The following is a 15,666-nucleotide window of genomic DNA, read 5'->3' as shown; positions in this document are numbered from 1 at the left end:
GAAAATGAGGTTCCCATTCTTGTCTGCAGACTGTGTGACTCTTAGGTTTGAACACTTTCTATTTGTTTTGAGCTTTTTGAGATGGCCTCATCTAGGAAAAAAAGTTGGAAGGGACTTTAATCAATTATTGTTTTCATGCTTTTCCTTGGCGCTTGAACCGCTGTGGTTCTTCATTTTCCAAATCCTTTTCAGGTACACTTTCCAAGAAAAGTTCATTGTACTTCAGTGGTAAAGCCTTGGAGAAGATCTTCTGAAAGTGCTTATTAAATTGAAGTTCTCTGGGTTTTACCCCATTGCCTTTTGCCATCCTCCTCCCTTTATTTTTAAGTTTTGGCTTAACTCATTTCTAGTCATCATTCCCTCTGAGGTCTCTGCTATTTACTAGGAGCCATGTTGAAGGATTGACCTCTTTACTCTTTTTGTCCTTTTTTAGGCATGGAAGCATATATGTAATTTTGCTCTTGCTATAACTGTCCAAAATGAGTCACTTGTACTAGCTCAATAAGCATTCTTAAAGATTTTATGACATTATAAAATTAGTATAAAAATATTACAAGCTCATCATAGAAAATGTTTATACTTTTTATAGTTTATATTTTTCTTCGTAGAAAATTAAAATCTCCTGTATTCCATAGTCCAAAAGAACCAGTTCATACAACACACTCATACACACACACGAACATATATATATATTTCCTTCCAGTTATTTGAAGTATGAGAGTGTGTGAGAGAAAGAAAAAGAGAGATCATGCTGAAAATAAAAAAAAAAATTATTTAACTTTTACACCTAGCCCAATATTGTAATTATTTCAGGACATTATTAACATCCTTCAAAAATAACATATAAATTGCTGTATAATATTCTCTTATATGAATGGGCTATAAGATTTTTAACCATTTCCCTTTTGGAGCATTAAGGTGTTTTATATATATATATATATATATATAATATATATATGTAGGTGTTATATATATATATATAGTTCTTTAAGTTAGCTTTTACTCACTACTTAATATGTCCCAAACACTAGACATGACATACATTCAATTTAATCCTCTTGGCAATCCTATGAGGTGGCTGTTGTTATTTGCTCCTTTTAAGGATGAGGAACTGATGTCTATAGAGGTTGAGTAACTGCCTCAAGGGCAGACGGCTGTTTGAAGCAGAGCAGGAATCCACAGCCAAGCTGACACCTCTAGCCGTTACACTTACCTTCTACACTGTACACTGTATTTAGAGTCTACACTGTACCTGGTGTTAGAGTTGAAATTCTAGCACCACAGTCTTTCCACAAAAAAAGCCTCCCTAGATGCCAAGTGATTTAAATAATTCAATAGCTGTTATTGCCAAGACATTTGTTGTGTCAAATATGAATATATATATGAGAAATATGAGTTTGGATACCCCATGACTTTACTTATAAAGAATTCAGAATACATGGTCAATAGAATAAAAGTTAGATGTGCAGTGATGCCCTGTCTTCTTGGGATTTTGTGTAAAAACTGAAACCTGCCTTTCTGCCAATATTATTATGATGATTAGTGATTATATCCATCTATTTTTAAAATTAGGAGCTCATAAATAAGTTCAGTGTTTGGGGGTCTGCTCAGGGCAGAGGAGTGTGGAGTTGAAAGGGGGAAAATGAATTAAAAACTTGCTTATTTTTCTAAAGATCAATGTGAACCTGTATGCCAGCCTTCATATTTGCACTTTGTTCACAGTCTACGTTTAAATCTCTTTTAAATCTGGATTCTTTCTGAATTTCTTCCCTCCTTAGCATAAAGGGTTGGATCATCTGGAATACGATTTCTCATTTCTTTTTAAAAGAAAGATGAAAAATGTAAACTGTGGGTTCCTCATTGCGTATGTCAGGGTAATACATGTGTGCTTTATATAAACTAACCATTTGTCTATTAACGTTTGTGAAGAACTTCGTAGACATAAGGCATTTGGGACACTTTCTCTAGAGAAATGTGGTGCCTTTGGAGAGCAGATCAGAGAAGGAAGAAACCAATGGTAAAAGAAATTTTCTGTACTCACATGCATAGTGTGAAAGGATCTCTCCAAGATGAGCATCGAGCTACATTTTCCCCCACGTTGAAGGCTACGGCAGTAGGAGGGAAACATTTCTAAGGAAACTGGGTAACCTTGCCTATAATTTTTGTGTCTACACTCCATGTTACTCATCTGTGTGACGAGTAACGAAAATAAAGAGCAATCCAGGAATGCCCGTGGGCTGATCAGAATGTACTTCCCCAAGAGAAATCTCTGGGGCAGCCTCTCAGCCCCAGCAACCTTAAGAAGGCTGCTTAGACAAGAGCTCAAGGCACTAGCCTGGGCCCCTTGCTGTATTTCCAATCCTCAGAGAAAGGAAAAGAGAGAAGAGGTGGCGGGGAGGGAAGGGGAGGGGATTTCTGTTTATCATGGTTGCCATCATTTTATACGCTTAGTGTTCAAGACTGAGCCTAAGGATTTTGATTTTAACTTCCACTTTAGGTTAAGCAGCCACTAGGCAGATATTGACATCTTGTTGCCTCGTGGATTGACTATCTGGGCACAAATAAACGTGATTAACGAAAAAGAAAAAATATATTGTTCTTTCCTCAAATAATTTTTATCTATAAAAATAGAACTCTTACAAGTGCAGTCACGGACAGTTCTTTTATTTCCATCATCCTATATTTGAAACAAAAATAAATTTGTTCCTTACGCTCCTTCCTGTCTTGCCACACTGGCTTCAGCAGGGCACATGCACAGGCACACACGTGTTCCTGGGGTGGATTCAGAACCTAAGACAAATGATGTGAAAGAATGCTCAAGCCTTGCCTAATGGTCTTTTTTTTTTTTTTTTTTTTACATTTTTTTTAATTGAGATTGTTCACATACATTTATCCAAAGATTCAAAGTGTACAATCAATTGCCCCCACTACCATCATACAGCTGTGCATCTATCACCACAGTTAATTTTTTTCAATTTTTAGAACATTTTCATTACTCCAGAAAAGAAATAAAGACAAAAAAGGGAAACTCAAATCCTCCCATACCCCTAACCACCGCCCCCTCCATTGTTGACTCATAGTATTGGTATAGTACATTTGTTACTGTTGGTGATAAAATGTTAAAATAATACTAACTGTAGTATACAGTTTGCAATAGGTATATTTTCCCCTATATGTCCCTCTATTATTAACTTCTATTTATAGTATCATACATTTGTTTTGGTTCATGAAAGATATTCCTAATATTTTTACAGTTATTATTGACATTGCCCACCACAATGTTCACTGTTTTATACATTCCCATCTTTTAACCTCCAACTTTCCTTCTGGTGACGTACATGACTCTGAGTGTCCTTTTTCCACCACATTCACGCACCATTCAGCACTGTTAGTTATTCTCACAACATGCTACCATCACTTCTGTTCATTTCCAAACATTTAAGTTCACCCTAGTTGAACATTCTGCTCATAATAAGCACCTGCTCCCCATTCTTTAGCCTTATTCTATATCCTGGTAACTTATATTTCATGTCTACGAGTTTACATATAATTAGTTCATATCAGTGAGACCCTGCAATATTTGTCCTTATGTGTCTTACTTATTTCACTCATTATAGTACCCTCAGGATTTCTTCATCAACCCATTTTTTTAAAGATGGTTTTGTTCACGCACCATACATTCCGTCCTATGTGAACACTCAGTAGTTCCCAGTATAGTCACATATTTATGTATTCACCACCCTCACCACTATCTATATAAGGACATCTCCATTTCTTCCATAAAGCAGAAGGAAGAGTCAAAGAAGGTAGAGAGACAAAAGAAAAAGAAAAAGAAAAAGAAAGGGGGAAAAAAAACAAAAAACAAACAACAACAACAATAACAACAAAAAACAAACATGACTGCTAGGAAGCACCAAAAGGAAAGACAGCATTAAACTAAAGTAGAATAAAGAGTCAGACAACATTACCAATGCCAAGAGTCCCATACCCCTCCCTATGCCCCCCTCTTATATGCATTTAGCTTTGGTATATTGCCTTTGTTACATTAAAGGAAGCATAACACAATGTTTCCATAAAATATAGTCTCTAGTTTGCATTGATTGTATTTTTCCCCCAATACCGCCTTATTTTTAATACCTTGCAAGATTGACATTCATTTGTCCTCCCTCATGAAAAACATATGTGTACCTTTTATCACAATTGTTGAGCACTCTAGGTTTCACTGAGTTATACAGTCCCAGTCTTTATCTTTCCTCTTTCCTTCTGGTGTCCCACATGCTCCTTACCTTCTTCTTTCAACCATATTCATAGTTATCTTTGTTCAGTGTACTTACATTGCTGTGCTACCATCACCCAAAATTGTGCTCCAAACCTCTTACACTTGTCTTTTCCTATCTGTCTGTAGTGCTCCCTTTAGTATTACCTGTAGATCAGGTTTCTTGTTCACAAACTCTGGCATTGTCTGTTTGTCAGAGAATATTTTAAACTTTCCCTCATATTTGAAGTACAGTTTTGCCTGATATAGGATTCTTGGTTGGTGGTTTTTCTCTTTCAGTATTTTAAATGGATCACCCCACTTCCTTCTTGCCTCCATGTTTTCTGCTGAGAAATCCTCACATAGTCTTATCAAATTTCCTTTGTATGTGATGGATCGCTTTCTCTTGATGCTTTCAGGATTCTCTTTTTGTCTTTGATGTTTGATAATCTGATTATTAAGTGTCTTTGCATAGGCCTAGTCAGATCTATTCTCTTTGGGGTATGCTGCACTTCTTGGGTCTGTAATTTTATGTCTTTCATAAGAGATGGGAAATTTTCATAGATTATTTCCTTTATTATTTCTTCTGCCCCTTTTCCCTTCTCTTCTCCTTCTGGGACACCCATGACACGTATATTATGCGCTTCATGTTGTCATTCAATTCCCTGAGATGTTGCTCATATTTTTCCATTCTTTTCCCTATCTGTTCTTTTGTGTGTAGGTTTTCAGGTATCTTGTTCTCCAGTTCCTGAGTGTTTTCTTCTGCCTCTTGTGATATGCTGTTTTATGTCTCCATTGTGTCTTTCATCTCTTGTGCTGTGAATTTCATTTACATAGTTCTGGCAATTGTATACCCAGTGTTTTCTTTATAGCCTTCATCTCTTTTGCCATATCTTCCCTAAACTTTTTGAATTGATTTAGCATAAGTTGTTTAAATTCCTGTATCTCAGTTGAAATGTAAGTTTGTTCCTTTGACTGGGCCATAACTTTGTTTTTCTTAGTGTAGGTTGTAGTTTTCTGTTATCTAGGCATCTGGTTTCCTTGGTTACCCCAATCAGGTTTTCCCAGACCAGAACAGGCTCAGGTCCCAGAAGGAGGAATTATTCAGTATCCGTTTTCCCTGAGGGTGTGTCTTAGAAGATTGACACACCCTGTGAGGCCTCAAACTACTGTGCTTTTCCTAACCTGCTCAGCAGGTGCCAGCCTGTAGCCCCTGACTGGTGTAAGGAGGTGTGGCCTGTGGCTGTTTTCCCCCAGGCTCTGGGGTCTGGTTCTGATTGGAAGGTGGGTAGTAGAGCTGGGCACCACCTGTTTCCTCTTAGGGAAGATACACCCCCTAGGGAGATTTTATTTGCATTTAAATAGGTTCTTTGTTTCTCTGACTCTCCTATCTCCACCCTTGTCTGGATCCAAGTGCTGCTAGCTGAAATGGCTGAGGCTTTCTCCACTGAGCCCCTCAGGTTGAGAGAGAGAAAAAGGGACAGAAAGCCCCCTTTCAGGGTCAGCCCATGACCTCCAGTTTCACTCATTGACCAGAGGTAGCACCCAGTCCTCTGGGCAACCCCTCCCAAGACAGAGAAGTCCACTGGCTCTTTAAGGTGAATTGTCACTAAAAGTCTTTGTCTGCTTGTTGGGGATTTACAGCTTGCATTGAGCAGTCCACATTTGCCAATTAAAGCCCCAGTTGGAGCTGGACTGAGGTATATTCGCTTGTTCAGAGAATGCTGCTCTCTATCACAGCGAGGCTTTGCTGTTTGGGCTGCTATGGGGGAAGGGGGCTCCCAGCTAAGATCTGCAGTTTCTACTCACAGATTCCACACTGCAATCTCAAGCATTCCTCCCAGTTCAGATTGATGCAAAATGTGTGGACAGTCATGGTCGTCCCCCAGCAGTTATTCCAGATCATTTACTTGTTGTTCCTGGTTGTTTATTAGTTGCTCTGGGGGGACTAACTAACTTCCACTCCTCTCTATGCCGCCATCTTCCTCTACTGCCCCTTGCCTGATGGTCTTGATCTAACTTTCTCTCTGTAAATCCAGTACTTGAACCAAACAGGATCACCTAATTCTCCCTCAGCACATTCCAGAAATACCCACTCCCATGCCTTTGCTCCTGCTGCCCCTCCACTTAGAATCCTTGGATTCCAACTCTTATTTCAAGCCTCCTTCTCAGACCCTTTAGCATCTTCTATGATTTTTATATTTTTAATTTATTGTAGTTATTTATATAGTTGAAATTTCTTTAACAGAACGTAGATTCCTTGAGTGCATGAACTGTTTATTTCCTCATCTTTAGATTCCCTGTGGGTCTAGCACAGTGCTCTGAATAAAGATGCTCAATCAGTAGGTGTTTGCTAAGCCAAAAGCAGGTATGTAGCTTAAAATAAAAGAGGTTCATTTGAATTGCAACAAATGTGCTCCACGTCTCCTCATGGTGTTCACCTCAATCTTCTCTTTTATTCAATCAGCAATGGGAACTGTGTTGGAAGTACTAAGTGCTAGAGTTCACCCAAAAAACTTGGTTGCTGGTGGCAGTTGAGGTATTTAGCTCAAATCCATCCCATCTCTTCACTGCCATCATTCTCATGCAGGTTACCATCATTTCTCATCTGGACTGCTGCAGTCACCTCTTTCCACTCCAAGTGACGCTAATACACAGCAGCTGGAATAAACATCTTAAAACATGTAGGAGATCATGTCCTTCCCTTGCCTAAAACCCTTTCTTCTTAGCTATCATCAAACTTCTAAATTATTCAGTTTGTTTTATTCATTTGTGAACTGGGTTGTATAGTGTCCACCAAGAACCCCAGAATGTGACCTTTGTTGGAAATAGGGTCTTTGCAGATATAGTTATTAAGGATTTCAAGATTAAAACATCCTGGATGTAGGATGGGCCCTAAATCCAATGACTGGATTATAAGAAAAAGAGAAAACACAGAGAGAAAAGGGGAAAAGGCGGCCATGCAAAGATGGAGGCAGAGATTGGAGTTAGGCGGCCACAAGCCAAGGAACACCAGGGGCATCAGAAGTTGGAGAACAAGGAAGGATTCTCCCCTTGAGCTTTCAGAGGGAACATGGCTCTACTGCCACTTTGATTTTGGACTTTTATTTTCCAGAACTGTGAGAGAATAAATCTTTGATATTTTAAACTGTGTACCAAGTTTGTGGTAATTTGTAATGGTAGCCTGGGGAAACTAATACAATTTGCTTACTTTTCATCCATATCCTCCACATCCCTAGAAGCTCTGTGAGGGCAGGAATCATCTCTGCCTGGTTCACAGTCTCCCCGGCCTCTTATATGGTGCTGGAATATAGTAGATGCTCAGAAACATTCATTGAGTGAATAAATACAATTACAGAGTTGTTATTCTCCTTCTTGTTCTAAGCCTTGCTCTACATCCCATTTTCCTTCCCCCTGCTTCTGCCCTCTGCATTTTAACTGGAACTCACTGCAGAAATGAGCCTGGAGGGGCTCCTGGATCTCAGGGCACCAGTGGCACCTCAGTCCTTAGTTTTGTTGTGAAATCAAAGAGCACATCTCTGCGGGCTCTGTGTGCCCCACCCACAGCCCCACCACAGGAGGCGTGAGCTTGCTCTGGGGACTTCAACTTCACCCCTCGTAGCACCAATCATGAGACAATATTCCTAAGATCCAAAACAAGTGAGTGAGTATTGGGGGAGGCCTGTGGGAGGAGTATATTTTCATGGACTGCCAGGGAGCATGGGATCCACTTCAGTAAAAATAACGGTAAAGTTTAGTGAGAAGTTAATAATGCCCCATTCCTTTGTGTTTCTGAAAAACCTTAAAAGTTTTGTTGAAGGAAGGTATTTTCGTTTTCTTAGCCTGGTGAAATAGGGCACAACAGAAGAAGGTAACCTGGACTATGAGAAAGAACATTTGGATCTATGCCCAGGAACAATGCACATTTTGCAACTGATTTTATTTGTTTTACACTCTTTTTGAAACATGGTCAAGTAGTTAGCCAAGTACATTCAAAGAGTATCCATAGTTCCAAATGCTTCTTCCTCTACTATTTATTTATGAAGGCTTAAGTATCTCATTCTAATGCATCTTGAAGGAACAGGATGGGGCTTCTGAAAGCCACAATTCCCAATCACAGGAATATCCAGTAACCATTTGGGAGGAGGTGGGCTGGTTAAAAGATCTGGGGTCTTAGAAATAAATTCAAGTGGAGCCGAAATATATTTTTCATATCTGGTAGAGTTTTGTGGGACTAATTACTCAAGGAAACTACTGACTGGGTGTATTTTAGCAGGCTGCTCATTAATTTAGTAACCAGATGGATTATAAAGCAGTGGAGTTCCTGTATTTTAGCCTTTCTCTCATTCATACTTATCTTTACCCATTCTCCTGCCATTTCTGGTTATAATTGTGTGAGATGTTTCCTTAAGTTGACTGTGTATCAGAGTCACTGGAGGAACTTTTAAATAATTAGATTCCCAGAACTTGCCCTAAACTACTGAATCAGAATTTCCTGGGCTCTCCAGATGATTCTGATTAGCAGCCAGGTTTGGGAATACTGGGGTAGTGGAAAGAATTCTGTTTGCTCCTAAGCTGAACCACAACTTAGACAAGTCAATTTTGTTATCAGGAAAATGGGGAAAATGATATCTACATCACAGAGTTGTTGAAGAATTAAAGGGGATTACATGCGTAATCTATTGCAATGTGAGTTTAAAAGGTTGCATTCATTAATACTCTTCTGGTAACCTAGAAACTTACCATAGTCTTTTTCTGAAATATGACTTAGCTTACTCTTCTGTGTTTAATTCCTTATGAAACTTAGTCTCTTCCTTCGTCAATCACCAAGGATAAGGCCATATGTAGATGAATCACAAGGCCCTTATGCCATGTGTTCCAAGAGCCTTCCAAGTTCAATCCTGCAAGAAGCCCTCAACATTTAATGCATATTGTTTCTTGATATCTCTTTCCAAATTGCTAGTACAGTTTCCATTTCTGGGAAATTACACAGACGTGTCTGGATCCAACTCTTTTATCTTTGCATTTCCAACTGCTCTGTTTTCCCTCTTTCTTCCCATCAAATTCTCATATTTTGACAGTTTTAAGACCAGCTCTTCCTTGATCTTTTCCTTCGTATAATATATTGAATTGAAATGAGCCCATTCTCCTTGGTGTGCCTTCTCTCCAAACACAGATTACTCTGATGTTCAGATTTTCTTTCTGTGATGGGTTAACATCACAAAACATTTGTGGTTTCATCCATCATAAACAAGAGTGTTTTAAATGAACTCTGCTTCTTTTCTCCCAAGCATCACAAATGGCTGGGACAAAGTGAAACGAGCTTTCAGCAAGAAAAGTTACGTGTTAAAAATAGTGGTGATAAAAATATGCAAATTGATTCAGTAAGAAGAATTTGTAAATTGCTTTAGCTTAGAAGGAAATACTCTCAAGGCATCTTCAATGAATCAGTAGGAAAACACTCTGGCTTCTTGAAAACACTGTTTACTTTGTTCAGTGTTCACAAAATGTATCCAAAAAAGTCCTTTCTCTTATGATGTGAGGGAAGAAGTAAAACTGCATCAGAGAGCATCTGATCATACTTGATTCAGGAATGTTACAGTTTTGGTTGTGTGCCCAGTTGTTCTGAGCATATTAACAAACACAGCATTAGCTGCTGACAGTGTTTTGTATTGAACACATCCATTTGTAAAAATAGAAGAAATACGATATTCACATTTTCAATCCTCCTCTTTATTTAAAAAAAAGCTGCAATGTGGTTTGAGTTGTGAATTTATTAAAGACATCTTTGATGAATCAACAGTCAAGGCATATGTAAAAAGTGATTTGGAAAATTTTGCACTGTGGTGAATAGACTGTTGGAGTATCCCTCCATTCTCTTTTTGGCTCTTTCATTGTCCCCTGTCACTCCTTAAATTCATTTGCTCTTAAAATGAAAATAACTCCCTCTCTTCTATGCCAACCTGTCTCAGTTTTTTCTGGGGTCTGATTGACTAATTGCAAAGTAATTTGACCCTGTTGGATAATGTGTCTTCTAAACATGATGCATTATTCCCCTGTCAGACACTTTAAAATAGCATCATCCAAGCTGAAAGCTTCCAAGTCTGTGGAGGATAGATAAGCTAACAGCCCAATTAAAAAATAAAAAATAAATGCCAAAGCATAGTGAAAAATTATAAAGAAAAGCCTTCCATATTCACCTTTTTCATTCATGCCATTTTATAAATAGATCAATAGTAATGATAAAGCTTGGGTTTTATTTACATCTTTGCTGCTCATTGGGTGCATGACTTTGGGAATTATTCATCTTCCACAGATACACTTTATTTTATCAAACAAGAGGGGTGGAAAAAATAGACTCTAAAATTCTGTGATCTACCATTTGGCCCCACTTGGTGAATTGATGGCTATACTAAGAATGAGCATCTGGGCACCACTTTGACTTTTGACAGAGCATTCAACTTACCTGTGCTTTGTCTACCCCTACATGGAAAATACAGATAATAATATTTCCTGGTTATATATTTAACAGAGTAAATGAGAAAAATATAATGTGGGCTGCCTTCACTTCTAAGAATAATAGTATATGAATGCCAGCTTAAATTTGTATATTAATAATAAATGAATAATAATAAAAAAATAAATAAATGCTAACATAGTGGTTAGTGCTGTAAATACTGGATACGGTCAATTGGTGCTCAGCATCTATTCCCATCACCTTTTAGTGCCATCTTACATTGCAGGAGTTGGAAAGCTAATAATTATATTTCCCTGACTCTCTGGCAGCTAGGATTCTGGATGCAAACCAGAACCCCAAATGGATGCACTTCCACAAATTTTGAAGGTGGGAAAGAGAGAGGGAAACTATTTTTCTGCTGCTATTTCTGCTATGAGAAGCAGTTGCTTCAGGCAAACACAACACTCCTGCGCTAGGACACTGGCTTTAGGGGTGTCACACAGCAACAGTAAGAAGAACAGTGGTGGTAGCAACATCAGCTACCCTCCCTAACCTCTGGGATCTTAAACTGGTAAAGCCCAGCTGTGGACCCCTGGCTCCTGCTCCATGTCTTTGGATGATTTTTGTTAGCATCTAATCCTTTGTATTAAATCCCTTTCATCTGGAAATAACCAGAGTAAAAATGTGTTCCTTGCACCGAAATCTGACTGATTCTGAATTTGTCACCCAAATGGAAGTTCAACAGAGGTGCTGTAATGCAGGGAATTCATCTTCATATCAATTGGATGAGGTTTGTATTATTTTTCCCATTTGGCAGATGAGAGAACTGAAGTCCACTGAGATTAAATACACTTGCTCAAGACCACATAACCGGTAAGTGGCAGAACCCAGGGTCAAATACAAGTTTAATTAAAAAGCTTTTGTGCCTATCTATCCTATTACCTTGTGATTTTATGGAATCAGGTACATGATGATAGCATATTCTTGCTGAAGATTTATTTTTATCAACCATGCCATTAATTATATTATACATCTCTGTGTAAAGCTCTAGAATCTCAGAGCATAGCACAGTTTTTGGCTCCTAGAATAGGTGAGCAACTTGGGCAGTTGCTTTTGCCACATTGAATTAATCACAAAATAGAACATACAGTCTATTAATATTTGTTTTCTAACATCCCACAAAGGCAGCTCTTTTCTAAAAGATTCTTTATAACTTGTGAGTTACTATGCTTCTAACACAAAATTCAAGGACATATGTCTGCTAGAACCCTTGCAAACACCCTGCCTTTGTTATGAACTTCAGAAACAAAGGTGTGACATCCACAAGTCTCTTGCCAATTTTCTCCATGGTTTCCTTCTGAGCCCGTTAGCAATCAAGCTTTCTTTCACTACACAGATTAATTTTTAGTAGCCCTTGCCTTCTCGTGGGGCTTTCTGGCCACCAAATCTGCTACATTCAACACATTTTCTTTTAATTGCCAAACCCATGTGTATTTTAGGAGGAAATTTGATCCAGATGTTTCTGATTCATCTACAATTAAGTCACCAAACTGTTTTGAGAGAGCTGCTTGACAGCCAAAAAGTCTTGGTAAAGTCTTTTTTTTTCCTTTAGAAACAGGAAGTCAGGTATGTGAGGAGCAAGCACGCCCAAATCCTGCCATGATCAGGCCACTGGAAAAACCCAGGCCTCAGAAAGCTTTCAGGAAATGTTACTTTTTCAAAATATGCTTGTTTTAGGTAAGTCTGGCTCACAATAGATCTTGTGAATAATGTCCCAGGAGTGGCTTTTGAGGGGTGAAGAAACCGACCCAGTCCCCAGGCCCGCCTTGGGGCTCTCTTCCCAGCCTCAAAGCAAGCTCCCCGTTGATTGGCCAGTTTCCCAAGATCTCTGGGCTCTAATTACCAAGCCTGCTGCCATAGAACTGATACAAGTTAAGGGCTGCCACATGCCCTGTGTGCTGCCCACATGGGATATTCCCACGGTCAGAGGAATGCCATCAACACGTAGCATAATCTGAGGCTGAGGTTGCCCATGGATATGCCTCATGGTGAGCAGGACTGTTAACATTAGCCGGTCTCTTACCTAGTAAAGGTGCATGCACAGCCCTCCTTGGAGTGCAGACAACTGAGGTATTTGGCCAGAACTGTACTTTGAGGCTTCCTGGACTGCCGATATTCAGGTGTGATTCAAGGAAGAAGAGGGTGGTTCTACTGATTGATTCTAAAAAGGACTGAGAATCATAGTACAGCGTAGAGTCAACTTTTCAACATCACCATAGTAAGAGGTGATACCACACTTTCTTCTTTACACATACTCTAGGATGACCAGCCTTTTGTGACTTCTTTAAAATGTTCCATAATTTTCATTCATTCAGCAAAGAGTATTGCCTTTGTCAGGCCCTATGCCAAGTACCCTGCTATGAAGAAAAATGAGACACTGTTCTGGACTCAAGGAGTTTATAACCTGGCAGAGTGGGACAGATATATAAGCAAGTAAGCATCCGGTAGCAGTCTGGTACAGGGGAAGGAGCATCTACCACAGAGTTCAAGAGACCTGAATCAAAATTCCAGCTCTGTCTTGATTTAGTCATGTAACCTCTTAGCCTCAATTACCTCATCTATAAAATGTGGGGAGGGTTAAATAAACCATATATACAGAATCTGCTCTGCATATACCATAACTCTTATTATTATGCCTTGTTACAAGGACTCATGGAAAAATGTGTGGGGTTCCACAGGAACACAACAGAGGATGATGGGAGCAGTCAGGGGTTTGGTGGAAATAGTAGCCTCTGACCTGACTTTATTTCTAGGTGAAAGTTCTTTGGAGGAAGATCTACCTGTGCCAGTTTGCATGTATTATGTCCTCCCAAACGCCATTATCTCTGATGTAATCTTGTGTGGGCAGATGTATCAGTTTTGATTAGATTGTGATTCTTTGAGTGTTTCCATGGAGATGTGCCCCACCCAACTGTAGGTGATAACTGATGAAATAATTTCCATGGAGGTGTGGCCCCACCCGTTCAGGGTGGGCCTTGATCAGTGGAGCCATATAAATGAGCTGAGGGGCAGCGGGAACTCAGTGCAGCTGTGAGTGACGTTTTGAAGAGGAGCTACAGCCAAGAGGGATGCTTTGAGGAAGGCACAGGAGCTCACAGATGAGAGACAGTTTGAAGACGGCCCTTGAAAGCAGACTCTTGCTCCAGAGAAGCTGAGAGAGGAATGTCCTGGGAGAAAGCCATTTTGAAACCAGAACTTTGGAGCAGACACCAGCCACGTGCCTTCCCAGCTAACAGAGGTTTTCTGGACATCATTGGCCATCCTCCAGTGGAGGTACCCAATTGCTGATGTGTTACTTTGGACACTTCATGGCCTTGAGACTGTAACTGTGTAACCAAATAAACCCCCTTTTATAAAAGCCAATCCATCTCTGGTGTTTTGCATTCTGGCAGCATTAGCAAACTAGAACACTACCCAATATATCTGAGTATATATTCTCCTAGAAATGATCTTAAATATTCTGAAATATTGAGATGGAGAACATATACCCAGCATTAAATCAACCTAACTTTACAAATAGCTACCAGGGCTTACAAGATCTGGAAATTCTGTGTGCCTTGAAATGTCAGTATTGCTATTTCTCTTGGCCCTTCTTCCTATTCTTTCTGTTCTAGATTATAAACTTCAACAACCATTGGCTTGGCCTGTGCTGTTGTCAGCAACCTTTCTAAAATGTAAATTTGATAATGCTCTTCCCCTTAATGAAGCCCTTTTGTGACTCCCATCTCCTTTAGGATAATATCTACTCTGCCATGAGGCCCTTAGTGACAGTCTCTGCCTCCCTTACCAGACTCATCTCCTTCTTCCCCTTATGTGTTACCCCTTAAACTGTAACCAGACTGGACTCCCCAATGCACTATTGTCTCTCTTTCCTCTACACCATTGCCCATGCATGCCTTTGCCTGAAATATTCTGCCTTCCCTTCTTTCTCCTTCAAAGACTCCTTCAAGACTGAGCTCAGGGATGACCTTCCAGCTTCCTTTCCCGAACCATCTGCTCTGGGTTAGAGACTTTACTTTTTTGGCCTCACAAGACCGGTACACATTCTGCCATGTATCACATCACCCTAGCAGCCTCTTGATATTTGAGCTCCTCGGGCTCATATATCATTTTTGTCTCCCCACCTGGCACAGACTTGCCAGTGAGATGTTTGTGAATGAATCATAGTACAGTACCTTAAGGAGAATCTCAGCTACTCTTATGCTCAATGCAGGAATCCCTCTACAACCTTCTTGATGAGATCTCTCTGGACAACTCCCTCTGTTTCAAGTTGTAGATCAAGGCAAAGATTAAACTGGGTGCCCATGGAGAGGGCTGCTTCAAACACCAGCCTCTTCAGTGCTTAGAGAAAGAGTGTACAGACAAAAGAGGAGGTATTCAAGTTCCTGGGAGAAGGACCACTTGCCTCTCTTGGTTATGTTAGTGTAGCATGGCAAGAGCCCATCGTCCTGGGAAAAGGATGAAACTGGATCTGGTCTGTTTTTTGAATGGCTTTTAGAAAGTCACCCCTCTGGTCATCATTGGAAGGGAAGGGGAAGAGACTAGAGAGGTGGCACATGTTTGTACACCTCCTCATACCCCCAGAGCTGGCTTATCCTCTGGAAAGCAGAGCTATGTCTGTAAATACACGGTCATGCTGGGGACTGAGCCCGGTATCCCACTAGGTACGTGTCTGTAGCATTATTCAGGATCAAGTGTCACTTGCTGCGTAGTAGCAAGAAATGCCAGCAGTGACTAACGACATTCCAATTATTCTCCCTGCTTCAGACTGATGAAGTACCCTGGGGTTCTTAGACAGTTGTTTGGGGGGGAACTGAGGAGGGAGATTCCAGACTACTTGTCAATGAACTTAGTGTATGCTTGAATGACTATTGAAAAAATAAAATAAAAGAGC

The sequence above is a fragment of the Choloepus didactylus genome, chromosome 4 (assembly GCF_015220235.1).
Source record: "Choloepus didactylus isolate mChoDid1 chromosome 4, mChoDid1.pri, whole genome shotgun sequence".
Taxonomy (NCBI): Eukaryota; Metazoa; Chordata; class Mammalia; order Pilosa; family Megalonychidae; genus Choloepus; species Choloepus didactylus.
This window is presented reverse-complemented; position numbering follows the sequence as displayed.